Genomic DNA, 12779 nt, shown 5'->3' on the forward strand with positions numbered 1-12779 from the left:
GGGATCAATAAGCTACTAACAACCAAACGAGCAAGATGGGCTGAATGGCCTCCTCTCGTTTGTAAACTTTCTTATGTTCCTATTATGCTTTACCAGTATTGCATAAGTAGCATGGTGTCCATCTAGGCTGTTTCAGATGAATGAGAATATCTTGTTCCAGCTTATATAGTAAAGTTATATTAAATAATATGTGCAAGAAAGATTTGTTTATTTATTTTTGTTTATTACATTTTAAAAGCGCTAGAAACTAGGCATAGAAAAACTGCACTGAAAACAATATTTTTATTCATTTATACTCCAGGGATGGGCATGTGTAATTGTTTATTCAAGTAATCGATTAGATCATTGTTAATAGTTTAGAAAATTACTAAATTGTATTAGCTATCTTATACTTCATAGGGACAATAATAACCACCTGCGATACAAGCAGCTTGTACCCACCTACCTGCAGGGAGAGGCCCAGCAGCAAGCCTCGGGCTCTGTTGACTGTGAGACTGTTGACAGTATGCTTTCCACAAGAAACAAACCATTACAGCTTGCTCCTCCAAATGCGCCATAGGCACAAGTAATGAACCAAACGGTTGAAATAATCGCTAAGGATACATGGACTATCAGCACTGTCGAAGGACCAGTTTAAATACATTTTTAAAAAGAAACATGTTTTGTAGTTTTAACTTGGCTTTTAGTTAATGACATTCAGTGATTTAATGTCTAGTCTGTACTACATTATTTAAGGTTGATTTAAGATTCATGTAACAGAACGTATACCAGGACTGGGAGGTATGTACTGTATTTAATGAAATGTTACTGAATGTAAACATTTATTTATATTTTATAGTTATCCAATGAAGACATCATTTATTGATTCATTAATCTGTACGTTATGCTGCCTTTTAATTGCTGTTTGGAAAGGTGCATAAGTTGGGCTTTATGCATTTTGTACTTGTATTACACCTCCTGTTAATAAAAGAGCTACTTATTGAAGAATTGTCAAATAGTACCTCGATTTTGTCATTTTGAAGTAACGTATTACTTCAATTCTGGTATTATGTAGGTATTATTTTTAGCATATTGATGTAAAGTGTAATAGTAGAATTGTTTAATCGTGTAGTAAATTACATGTACTCAATTTATTAAAATATTTGGAAATGCACATCACTATTAGACATTGTAACCAAGCAGAGCAGCTATGTGGTCAAGTAGCATAAACACCATTACACTCAATTCACAGAACTGTTGTTTTTCTCATATATATTCCATTCAGGTAGAGCAGTCTAAGCGGTGCGTAGCAACACTGTAGATATTTTTGAATGAGCCTGTAAAGCTCAATATCACAGCCCTCAATTTATCCTTGGAGGAAGATTTATAATCACAGATTCCAGATTATGAGAGTAGCTTGTGTGTAATAGGGTGATGTTTGTGTAATTGTAGGAAAAGGGTACTATCAAAAAAGGGGAAAGTGTTTTCATAATAATTATATCTTTTTCACATATCTCAAACTAAACAATATAAACAGTATAAACAATAGCAATGATTAATTATTATAATTAGATGCTGACTGTTATTGAGGTGTAATGTGTGCCGCTAAATATGTTTAGCTGTGTTAATTCAGAGGGTAGCTGTAGAGGCTCCTGCTAATTTCTGCATGTTGGTAACCCTGTCACATGTGTTTTCCTCTTGCCATCAATTACTGGATTTCTAGGAAGTGACAGTAACGGTGGGGATAACAGTCTTACTGGGTATCCATCGATTTGCTGTGGCTTCCTCGTTGCAGGTATAACCAATCCATCCTTTTAAACTGTTTAAGAAGTTCTCTGAACAGCCTTATGGGTGTCTCTTCTTTAAATGTTTACATCTGCTCAGGAAGATGTACCACAGCAGTACTTGTTTTTCTGCTATCACTTTTACCCAAAATGCCCTTGATTTTTATATTGCTAGATTTTTCACTTGCCAGTCTTTTACACACAAGGCTTCTGTAATTCCTTTTGTGTTTTCTGAAAACATACAATGGGCACTGTGACAGTTCAAAGTGTTTTTGTTTAACAGGATTAAATACTGTGGAGCCGTGCCATATTAGCACATGATTAGCAAGCACATAATTGGATTAAAAGATGCCTGAGGGACCTTCGGTGTAGTCGAGAAACCCTCTCTTTTAGACCTGTTTTTCTTTAAAGCATATTTATCTCAATATTTCTGTTTAAATTACTTTTTAATAAATTGATATATAAACTAAATGCTTGATTTTACTGTTGTAATAATGGTATTTGCTCTTTTTAACAGTTAGAATTTTGTTAACAGGCTTTGATCAAAATTATACTGATCAGCAAAAGTAACACACCAGTTACACTTTATAATTCAGGCATTTGTTTTGGGGTGAGCTTTTCATTCAATATGTATGTTGATCATAATGTGATTTCCTGACATTTTCATTTGCTCAGTAAGTCACGCATGTCTGGTTAAAGGGTCAGTTGGTACCATAAGTAGATTTGTTTGATCTAATTGACCGTTCTGTGAGAAAGTACAGTCCATTCTATGTCTGGAGGTAGAAGGAAAATATCAATATTTGGATTGGATGCGGATATGCCCTGTCTTTTAACTGCTTTAACCACACAGTTGCAAAGGTCCAGCAATATACATAAGTCCTTCCACTATACAGTAGTTAAGCTTTTTCTGGGTTCATATTATGACATGACCATATTGCAACAGGATAATGTCTGTCAACATGTAAGATATGAAATGCAGGAAACATCAGTGTTCTACCTTGGCCTATGTTTTCACCAGAGAGGACACAAATATGCTGCCAGTGTCACCCATTTGCACACAGACAGTTGTTAAGGATTGCAGCATCAATGAAGTAGAGGTATTAAATAAGCTACAAATCATTGGACCAAGATGAGATTTATCCAAGGGTGGTTAAGGAAACAAGTATAGAAATAAGCAGACCACTGGCTACTATCACGAATAGTTCTACAGAAGCAGGCAAGGTCCCTAAAGACTAGAAGCTTGCAAATTTTGTGCCATTATTTAAAAAGGGGGGATACGACAAAGCCAGGTAATTATAGACCCATTAGTTCAACTTTTCTAACATGCAAAATGATGGAAGCAGTCTATTAAGAGGTAAGCTTGAAGTCAGCAACAATATTATAGGAGATAGCCAGCATGGGTTCATAAGAGGGAGGTCATGCTTAACTAACCTACTTTTCTTTTTTGAGGATGTTGCAGCTAACGTAAATAATGTATCTTGATTTGAAACATGAAATGAAAGGCTTAGACATATAAATGGATACAGAACTGGTTAAAAATCAGAAAGCAGGGAGTAATTGTGAGAGGTGTAAAATCAGAAAGCAGGGAGTAATTGTGAGAGGTGTAGAATCAGAAAGTTGACTAATTGCGAGAGGTGTAAAATTGAATTAGGGGGAAGTACTTAGTGGGGCACCACAAGGGTTTGTACTTTAACCCTTACTGTTCCTCATTTATATAAATTACTTGGACCAAGATACTTATTGCAAGATTGTTAAATTTGAAGGTGATACCAAACTTGGGGGAGTAGTGGACTCTGAAACTGCAGCCCAGCTAATTCAAAGGGGTTTGGACCTTCTCTATAACTGGGCATACTTGTGGCAAAATAATTTTAATGTTAATAAATGTAAATGATTGCATATTGGGCATAATCAACCATGTATAAGTATAAAATGAGCAGGATGGTAGTAGGGGGTGAGGGCTTTGAAAAGGATCTCAGGGTTATATTGGAGTCATCATGAAAAGTATCTCGCCAATGTGGTGAGACAATTAAAAAGGCAAATTAGAATTTTAGGCTGTACTGCAAAAAGCGTCTCAGACCCCCATCTAGAATACTGCATGCAATTTTGGTTACCTCACTACAAAAAATACATCATTACACTAGAGAAGGGCAACTAGGCTGATCCCATGACTTAATGACATGAACTACGAGGACAGGTTAAACAAATTCAATCACTTCAGCCTAGAAAAAAGAAGGGAAAGAGGGGACTTGATTGAAGTCTTTAAAATCATAAATGGTATAGATAAAGTTAACCTAAGACAATAGAAATTTAGCACTGAGAGAAGAACAACAGGGCATAAATAGAAGCTGAGTAAAAGTAAGTTTAGAACAGAAGGTAGGAAGCACTTTTTTTACAAAGAGAGTTATAAATGCCTACCAGGTGAATTAGTGGGATCTAAAACACTGAGAACATTTAAAAAATGTTTTTTTATTAGGGGAGAATGGTGTGCTAACAAGGGACGATCCTTGATGGGCCGAATGGACTTTTATCGTTCCCAAACTTTTCGTATGTTCTTTCAGATGAGACAGGTACAGAGAATTCAGAGTTGCCAAGGGCAACACCAGTTTTTTTCCAAAGATTGATTCTATTCATCACAGATGTGCTGCAGGATGGGAAGTGCAAGCCGCTGTTGTATGTTTTATGATTTTGTGTTTGTGGAAGTTGAAAGGGCACTATATGTGTTTTTTTTTTTATTTGTTAGGCTTTTTATAGATCCAAGCCTTTGGCCCTTTTTTATCCTGATTACATCTGCACGGTTACGTAATTGATGTAAGTAAAGTGTTTATTTTTCTAGTCTCAATATAATTGTACTGTTTGTGTAATTGTAGTCCCGCTTGAATAACAGATGGAGTCAGAGCTGGGAATTAACAAAAAAAGGGTTAAAGATGTTCTTGCATCATTCGCACAAGAACAGAAGTGCCGCCTCATTTTATTTTCATTATCTTCCTTTGCCTTTGGTTCAAAATAGTGCCCAGTATATTCACTGTCTTTGGTATTTTTAAAACCTCTTATACTTTTGGGATGTATTTCTATAAAGTTAGAAATGTGTGTTTATTTTTTTCAGCAATAAAACAGTACAATTATCTGGTCTCACTTATAGTTAGTATATATTGTAAAAGAGATTCCTAAATAAAATAAAGAAAAGTTTAACCATCGTCCTTCTAAAGGTTGGCATATTGAAACATAGGCCCAACTTGTAGCATTTTTCAAGTTTCCTCAGAATGACAGTCACCCTTATGGAAAAAACACATGTGATTCACATGTGAAAACTCACATGTGTTCACATGTGAGTTTTCACACAAGGTTTTCGGACTTTCTTGTGTGACTTTTCACATGTGGTAATTCACATGTTTATTTTCACATGTGGTCATTCACATGTTTATTTTCACATGTTCCACCTGAATTTTCACATGCATATGTGAAATGTTTTGTAAGATTATTTAATATTTGTATACAATTATTCTCCACAAATCAAGGTGAATATTTTTTCCTCCTATTGTACCAGATATACATGCACACAAATTGACATTACACAGACGCACATTGCCACCAGATAAAGTGCTTTTTGTAAAGTTAAATTAAATGTATTCCCATATATGAGTAACATAGACCAGACAATGTGAAATTAATAATTTAATACTGTTGCAGAATTACAGGAACACATACATCAACACATTTTAAATATAAACAAAAATACGTATTTAGGAAAAAAAGTCATTTTGATGTCCATTCTTACAAGATTCCATTTTATCTTGCAGCTTTTTTTGAATGTCCTTTCATCCCTCAACTTTTGAGCCATGCAGGCTTTGATGGTTGTATCATCAGTATGAGGGAACCTGGTTTTCACATGATCTGCAAAACAACAATAGATTTAATAGTACTATATGTCAACAGGGGGTTTCCATCCAACGACATGCTGGTTGGGTTGATTGGTCTCTCTAAATTGTCCTCTGAGTCTGAACCACCCTGCGTGTTTGGAGTGTACGGTGTGTGTGTGTGTTGCCCTCCATGGAGTCCTGTGTAGGGTGTAATCCCAAGCTCAATACAATAGTTGTATGTCAGCATCACAGGGTCATATAAATAATAATAATTTAAAAAAACCCATAATAAATCAAATAACAAAAGTAATAAATAACATTAAATACTTTTTACTTTTTCTTACATAATAAATAATATTACTATAGCACAAAGGTAATATGTAAGTTGCATTGTATAGTTTATTTTATCCATTTAATTTTTAAATAAAAGTAGAGTATAAAATTATAGTACAGAATTATATTTTATATTTGAAAGTATAGAAAAAAATTATCCTTTTTTGTGAAAACACAATATACCTATGTGGTGGATGGCACAATGTAAACTAATCAAGTGTGGTAGATAAAATGTTTCATGGACAAATTGTGCCTGAAATATACATTACCTATTATCAGCCTAACTTTCGAAGAATCCAGTGCCTGCCTGACGTCATTGCATTGAATGCCTTTTTTGCCAGTGAATGAGGACTCTGTTAATTGTTCTTTTGAGAACATTGCCCCCATCAGATTTCTTGTCATTTTTTTTGTAGTCACTGGCCTGTCTTGCCTCTTGCTGGGCTATTGGATTCAATAAGCCATCTATCTTCTGAAAAGCAGCCATAAATAATAAAAACAGAACAATAAGAAACTAGAGATACAACATGCAAAACAAAAACTTGACCATGCAATACAAAATATTAACAAACACTCATCTAATAATAGTATATAGTAGTGAAACTGAGATGATCTTTGTAACAACAAAAAAACTAATTTGAAACTATGCATGATATTTCTTACCATACTGTGTGACATATTTGAAGTTATATCATGTGTAGTCTTCTATATAGTGGTTAAATAGTTTTTGTATTGTATTCATTAGAATTACACAAAGCTATTTAATAATATGCAAAATTAAAACCAGGTGGTGGTGTGCTAAACTTATGAGTAGCATCACTCGTCTCAAACATTTATTGTAGGATGTCATTCTTAGATTACTTACACTATCCCTGTTGCATGAAATCTCTGCATGTGTTGCAGACTTGGCAACTGGATGCAACTGATTTGCTGCTTGTTCTGGTGAAGTTTCTGTAGGCCTGACTTTACTTGGTAGATGTTTCTGAACATACTTCTTTACTGAAGCATCAATCAGTACAGGTATGCCTACAAATACAAGAGCATTAACCTTGCTGTTTATTATATAATTTTATTATTGTTTATTTAGCAGATGCCCTTACCCAGGGCGACTTACAACTTTCACAAAATATACATATTACAGGAGTCATAATGCTTCACAATAACTACAGTCCAATATACATTAGCTTCAGTCCTAAAAGGATCAAGTTTAACTAAGAACAATATACAATAATTCAAGTCCTAATAAGAGAAAATACAATATATAGTAACATCAGTCCTAATAAGAGCAAGCTTAACTAAAATACTTACATAATGTAGTACATGGTGCAATCAAGGGACAGTGCAAGTAGTAGATATGGTGATAGTTACATTTCAATTCCAAGTGCAGTGGAGTCAATATATAGGCAGTAAGGTAACAAAAAAAGTTACTGATTTATTTTAGTTGCATACCTTCTTGGAGTTGCATGTTCAGTTTAGTGAGTTGTTTTATTTTAATACTTTTTCTTTGCAGCTCATCCTCCAGAGTTTTTTTCAATTTTTTTAAGGAGTCTATCTCTGCTAATCTGACCAGGATATCCATCATTAGTATTGCTAGCTGTTTTGTATTTCTCAAGCAATTCAGAATTAGCTTTTTGTACAGCAGCAACTTTGTTCTGAAAAATAAAATAACAAACAACGTATATATTATTAATCACAAGTGGGGGGAAAAAGCAATAATTAATTGTTTTTTATAAAGTTCTACAGATTAATTTAATCAGCTTTATTATTTAGGACAGAAAAGTTATATTAACATAGCAAAAAAAAAAAATGTTTACACTTAACCTTTCATGTAATAGATGTCAGCCTATATGCAATAGTCAGGTGTTCCTTAAATCCAGTCCTTGAGGACTACAATCGAGTAGGTTTTCCATACTTCTTTAACACTGTGTCTGTTTAAAACCTAAGGGCAGTATGACCAGTTATAATCCAATAATTTATTATTAATGGTTGAGGCGGAATGACAGCCAGAACACTACCTTATTAGGTTTAGGAACACTGCAGATCCTGGGTCTTTTTTGTGCCACTATCTCCTCATCAGAGCAAGATTCTTCAGAAGTCTGCTCAGGTGAATACCTTACTGGCTGCTTTAGGGCTCTCTGCCCCTTGCCACTCAGACTGTCATCTTCGATGTCATCTATTTGTGCATCTAACCACTCCTTTTCTTTTTTTAATGCATCTTAGGTTATCTGTAGGGATGAAAATGACAAATTAATAAGAAGGGTCTTATTGATTATCTTAGAAATAATTTTGTAACATTTTTTTATGGAATTCACGTTGTTAAGTAGGTAATAAGAAAAAGTAGTTGTGAGCAGGTAATAAGAAAAAATAAATTAAACATTAAACAATTTTATTGAAGACATCTGAACACGTTAACACTGGACCTATATAGAAGCAATAGGAAGAAAATAATATATAGTAAACGTGTATACATTATATTATACATACAACCACTAATATGTAAACGATTGTAGCACTTTAAGTGTATGTGCTTTTTTATAAAAAAAAATAATTTAAAAACAAAGTTTTTAAAAATACATAATATGGGGGGAGAAATAGATAAATACGAAAGCACTGTATGTGTTTGTAGCTGTGAAGTTGCTTCAGAACAGTTCACAAGATAGCGTCTCAATTTACACATCAAACAGATGTAATGTCCTATCTAGTGTTTATATATCTATGGCTACTTGTACTGCCGGCAAGTGGGTTGGTCGAGGGGTGGAGCTAGTAGGCGTAATTGTCCAGAAAATGGGGTTGGTTAATCCTGGTGTTGGGCGGAGTAATATAAAGTCAAGAAAGAGAGGGAGTCAGTGCGAGTTTGTTGTCACAAATTGTTATTCATAATATTTGTTTATAAAAACCCTGTATTCACAAACTTAATGCGTCTGTCTGATTTATTAATCTATACAATTTATAGTTAAAACGTACTTACCACTGACGGCTAAGACTCGGGCAGGGTATGATTTCCATTCATCTTTTGGTTCCTTTTTTTTTTTTTTTTTTCCATGAATCAAGTCCAGTTCTCTCAGGATCAGAGAGGAGATTTTTGTCCTGTACAAATCTCTCTTCAAATTTCCTTTGATTTGACCCAGAATATGAGAACATACCGGTGGTGTTTATTTTCTATTGCAGACATTTTAACTGTTTTAACCGTTAGAACTACAAAGAACATATCCTATTCAAATTGGGTCTCGAGGTCTGATCAGGCTAGAGCGAAAATACGTGGTGTTCTGTAAACTCATTGTAATAATACTAGGCTTATTTTAATTTATACTTGTATTTTTAGTTTTATTCTTTATTGTATCCAATATTATATATTTTTTTAACTTAACATGTTTTTTTTTTGATCAAACAAGTTTAATTTGCTGTAAGAGCTTATCACATATCAGATGTAAAATGGTATAATCACATGTGATCAGGAAATATTCACGTGTTTAAATGTGAATTTCATATTCACATGTGTTTCAGCTGAGAATTTTATAATCACATGTGATCATCAATGATATTTTAATGTGGTCACATATGAACACATGTGAATAATTATTTTCACATGTGATAACATGTGTTTCCCATGTGAATCACATGTGTTTTTTCCGTAAGTGGGGACGTGGCAGTGAATAGGTCTTGGTAAATGTTGTGAAGAAAATGAATATTTTAACATATGAACCTATACCACTTTAAGTAGGGTTTTGTGTGATTTTACTTGATGCTGGAAGCCTTATGATTCAGCTTAGTTGCCTCTGTTCAAAGAAAGAACAGAGGGAGTCTTATTCTTCACATTTTGTAAAACTCTTGTATGATTTCCATACCTGGCGGCAACATGGATTTCACCTGCCAGCTATTTGTGATGCAATTAACACTTTACGGCTGCTTTTGCAACATTTAGCTTTCTCTTCTGCCTTTGCCTTGCTGCTTCCTGCACCTCATGGTGCATCAACATTGTATTCCGGAGAAACCGGGCTACTGTGTATTTTTTTTTAATTATTATTATTATTATTTTTTAAACTATAAAGCAGATAGTTGCAGGACATCTCAATTCTTTCACCAATGCTAAAATTAGAAACGCTTTGTGCTTGCATTGTTCTTCCTAGTCAGTCTACCTGCATGGTCGACAGAGACCTAAGGATTTCCCCCGGAAAGCTCCTCCTCAGACATCAATGGTATCTATTTAATGTTCCAAACAAAAGAAAGATGAGTTTATATAGGCTCCTCCTTTTAAACTGACAAGCTGTAAGGCAAAGTTTAAATAATGCAATTCTAAAAACTGTATGTAATAATACAACAGAGCTCTTGACAAAAATGTTAAGGATCTTACTAGTTTCTGTTAGTATTACTACTTTAAATGCAATTAAATTCGCACATGTTCATTCTAGGAGATGGCAACTGTAGTCTTTTCTAAACTCTGCATAGTGTGTTGAATTCTGAATTGTTTTAAATGTCAAATATAGTTCCGTTTCTAGCATAACCACTATCAAATTAAAAATAAAGGTTTCACTAACTGTATTTATTAATTCTGTGGTAACTGTAGTCAGTTTAGTGAATATGACTGTATACAAAATTAAGCCTGTTGATTAAAGTTTTAATAAAATATGTTTAGTTCTGCCTGAGTGGATTTTTACTGCATGGCTTCACATTGAGTGGGGTGTAGAGCTCTTCTCAAATGGAGGGCAATTGAGGTTATGAACATCCTTTGTATATTGTTATTTAAAAACTCAAGTCCTGGTTGTTTATAATGTAAAACCCAACTTAATTATTATTCAGTTAGGGAACTACTGTTCAAATAAATAAAACGAGGCAGAAAATGTTTAACTGTATGATCCTTAGATAGGCAATATTTTTTTTTTTAAATATACAAGGAAAGGAATATGTAGTGTTTATTATAGTAAATAATGATAACATGTTATTTAATTCTAAACCGCTCATCTCCTCACCAGTTGTTCAAGACTGGAATTATTTTATAGTGTATTTTTATATAGTGTATAGTAAAACTTGGATGACAAGCAGTTCTGAAATTCATGTCTATAATGGGCCATGCTATTCCCTTTTCACAACCTATTGCGAATGTAAGCACAGCACAAATAATTAATTATACAGACGTGCTCAAATTTGTTGGTACCCTTACAGCTCATTGAAATAATGCTTCATTCCTCCTGAAAAGTGATGAAATTAAAAGCTATTTTATCATGTATACTTGCATGCCTTTGGTATGTCATAGAATAAAGCAAAAAAAGTGAAAAGAGATGAATTATTGCTTATTCTACAAAGATATTCTAAAATGGCCTGGACACATTTGTTGGTACCCCTTAGAAAAGATAATAAATAATTGGATTATAGTGATATTTCAAACTAATTAGTTTCTTTAATTAGTATCACACATGTCTCCAATCTTGTAATCAGGCATTCAGCCTATTTAAATGGAGAAAAGTAGTCACTGTGCTTTTTGGTATCATTGTGTGCACCACACTGAACATGGACCAGAGAAAGCAAAGGAGAGAGTTGTCTGAGGAGATCAGAAAGAAAATAATAGACAAGCATGGTAAAGGTAAAGGCTACAAGACCATCTCCAAGCAACTTGATGTTCCTGTAACAACAGTTGCAAATATTATTAAGAAGTTTAAGGTCCATGGAACTGTAGCCAACCTCCCTGGGCGCGGCCGCAAGAGGAAAATCGACCCCAGATTGAACAGAAGGATAGTGCGAATGGTAGAAAAAGAACCAAGGATAACTGCCAAAGAGATACAAGCTGAACTCCAAGGTGAAGGTACGTCAGTTTCTGATCGCACCATCCGTCGCTTTTTGAGCAAAAGTGGGCTCCATGGAAGAAGACCCAGGAGGACTCCACTTTTGAAAGAAAAACATAAAAAAGCCAGACTGGAATTTGCTAAAATGCATATTGACAAGCCACAATCCTTCTGGGAGAATGTCCTTTGGACAGATGAGTCAAAACTGGAGCTTTTTGGCAAGTCACATCAGCTCTATGTTCACAGACGAAAAAATGAAGCTTTCAAAGAAAAGAACTCCATACCTACAGCGAAACATGGAGGAGGCTCGGTTATGTTTATGTCCATGCCATTTTCATTTGTTTTATTATTTTACAATATTATGTTGAATAAAAAATCAAATGCAAAATCTGATTTCTATTAAATATGGAATAAACAATGGTGGATGCCAATTACTTTTGTCAGTTTCAAGTTATTTCAGAGAAAATTGTGCATTCTTCGTTTTTTGTGGAGGGGTACCAACAAATTTGAGCATGTCTGTAGATGTTTTAACTTCTCTTTGGAGTCTGTGCCAGATAAAAACTCTCAGCTGAAACCGATTCAGTTCGCTCTGCACACGAGTAGTGATAATGCCAGATGTTTTCAGTACACGATGTGCTGTGAAGGATATTACACCCATTTTTTTTACTCTGGCACAAATGTGTATGATGTGTTTTTTTTGTTGTTTTTTTTTTTCACCTGCACCACTCACCCAAACTTTCCCACAATCAATTTTTATCTTGTCAATAGGCAGGGTGGAGAGTCTGTGCTGTTTTAGTTTAGTTGCCAGTCTTGAAAAGAGCTACTAGCAAGTAGAGAGTGCAAATTTGGGGTTTGGCGTAAAAATGCATAATGGAAGACTTCTGTGTATGTGATTATTGTCAAAATAAATAAATAAATAAAAAAAGATCCCATTGTGTCTTTTAATAAGAACCATTCGGCCCATCTAAGCTTGCCCGGTTCCTAGTAGATGAATGATCTCAGAACTTTGTCAAGTTGGTTCTTAAAGAATCAAAGTAATTTTGCCTCAACAG

General features: G+C 34.4%; 1 long non-coding RNA gene across 1 annotated transcript in view; it reads left to right on the top strand.

Moving 5' to 3' along the window:
• Positions 1 to 967, top strand: part of LOC131736952 (uncharacterized) — a 40067-nt gene extending 39100 nt beyond the window's left edge. Inside the window, exon 5 of the long non-coding RNA XR_009328538.1 lies at positions 839 to 967. This is a non-coding gene — a long non-coding RNA (uncharacterized LOC131736952). The remainder of the gene's footprint in view (positions 1 to 838) is intronic.
• The last annotated feature ends 11812 nt before the right edge of the window (positions 968 to 12779 follow it).

The sequence above is a fragment of the Acipenser ruthenus genome, chromosome 4 (genome assembly GCF_902713425.1).
Source record: "Acipenser ruthenus chromosome 4, fAciRut3.2 maternal haplotype, whole genome shotgun sequence".
Classification (NCBI taxonomy): domain Eukaryota; kingdom Metazoa; phylum Chordata; class Actinopteri; order Acipenseriformes; family Acipenseridae; genus Acipenser; species Acipenser ruthenus.